Genomic DNA, 1,684 nt, shown 5'->3' with positions numbered 1-1,684 from the left:
AGATACCCTACTAGACTAATGCATTTAATGTATTAACTAAAGTTTCAAAAACTTCTATTAGTACTACTATAAAACACTTTCTAATCTCGCTATTAATAATTTGTACTTCCTAGCTAGCTAATTATTTCAACCGTATTAATGAACACGCTTTAACCAGCTCATCATATTCTTGTTTCGTGCATATATATGCTTCGAATATATTCACACAACAAAACTATTCTAACCCTAATAACTCTTAATATCACATATAAAAATATAGGGTTTGTCACAATGACATACAATTTTATTATGTAATCTATCTGTTCTTCATTTAATTACTCCCCACAATAAGAAGAATCTGACTGACACAACCTCTCGAATCTATGATGAAGAAAAATAAAGGCCCTTACCTACCTCTTTGGCGGTGAAAAAATCATACTTTATATGAAAAAACTTCCAATCCAAAAGTTAAAAATAAATCCTTCTAAAAATTATGTTTTGGAAGAAAATACTACTTCTTAAGATTAAAACATCAATTATATTCATTTTTATTTCACTTGATATTTAAGAAAAGATATTAGAATGTTTTTTAGACCGTCTATATTATTATCATATCCAAATTAAAGTTTAATTTTGATGCATTGTTAGTGTAAAGTATTTTATATAGTTATTTTAAATGATTATTCACGCAGTCAATGTAAAAGATAGTTATTTTTATTGATGTGACATTACGTAATTAAATATACGTGTAAAACTACTTTACTGATATAATAAGATAATAGAAATAGAATCAAAAGAAATGATAAATATGTATTAAAGTTGCTGTGTTTAAGTTATTTTTCCATGATACAAGAGTCGTCATATTTATAAGAATATTACCAACTAATTTTATAAATATCTATCTATTAACTATTATTAGCTATTACTAATTTAACTCTTAATTACTACCAACTCTACTAATATTTTAATATAAAGTATTAAAAGCTCCATAAAAGAGCTCTCTATAATTTGAATCTCCTAATAACCTTATACTTAAAACTCTTCTAATAAGATTCAGCACAATTATTCTGTCCATTTTTTCTAAACTATTGACAGATTGCATAGCAAAATCTCTTTCATGATGAGAAAATGTTTTAAAACGTTTTCAACGTTCTCCAACAAAAGAAATATTTTACTTACTTAATAATAATAATAATATATTATTATTATTATTATTATTATTATTATTATTATTATTATTATTATTATTATTATTATTATTATCTTCTTTACTTTGCACGTACTTATATTATTATTACATTTAGCCTCACAGAAAGTTCAAGCCACATATATCTACCCTCATCTAACCCTTTGTCTTCTCACTTTAGGGAGTAAAAATTTAAAATGTATTCAACCTTTATTAAAGCTATCTCTCTTCCTATCTACAAATGGAACTTTCCAATTCATGCAGTGATAGCTATATTTATAAAGAAAATGACCTATCCTATGATACAGTCATCATTACATTACACTTGTACATCCATAGATTTATGAGAAATCAATCATGACTCAAAGTTTTGAAACACAATATATAAATAAACATCCACATTGATTTTCAAAACCTTTTTTGAGTGATTATTTTAATATTTGTTTATTAGTTGTTAATCTCTTCATTTTTAAATTTTGAAACATATCAAACACTTTATTTTTGTAAGTTTTAATGATT

The 1,684-nt window shown here is 24.4% G+C and overlaps 1 protein-coding gene across 1 annotated transcript in view; it reads right to left on the bottom strand.

Moving 5' to 3' along the window:
* LOC107627910 (basic helix-loop-helix protein A-like) overlaps positions 1-1,684 on the bottom strand; it is a 14,563-nt gene that overhangs the window by 9,783 nt on the left and 3,096 nt on the right. The window lies entirely within an intron of this gene.

The sequence above is a fragment of the Arachis ipaensis genome, chromosome B02, assembly GCF_000816755.2.
Source record: "Arachis ipaensis cultivar K30076 chromosome B02, Araip1.1, whole genome shotgun sequence".
NCBI lineage: Eukaryota > Viridiplantae > Streptophyta > Magnoliopsida > Fabales > Fabaceae > Arachis > Arachis ipaensis.
The sequence above is the reverse complement of the archived record's forward strand: the minus strand, read 5'-3'. Positions and strand labels throughout refer to the sequence as shown.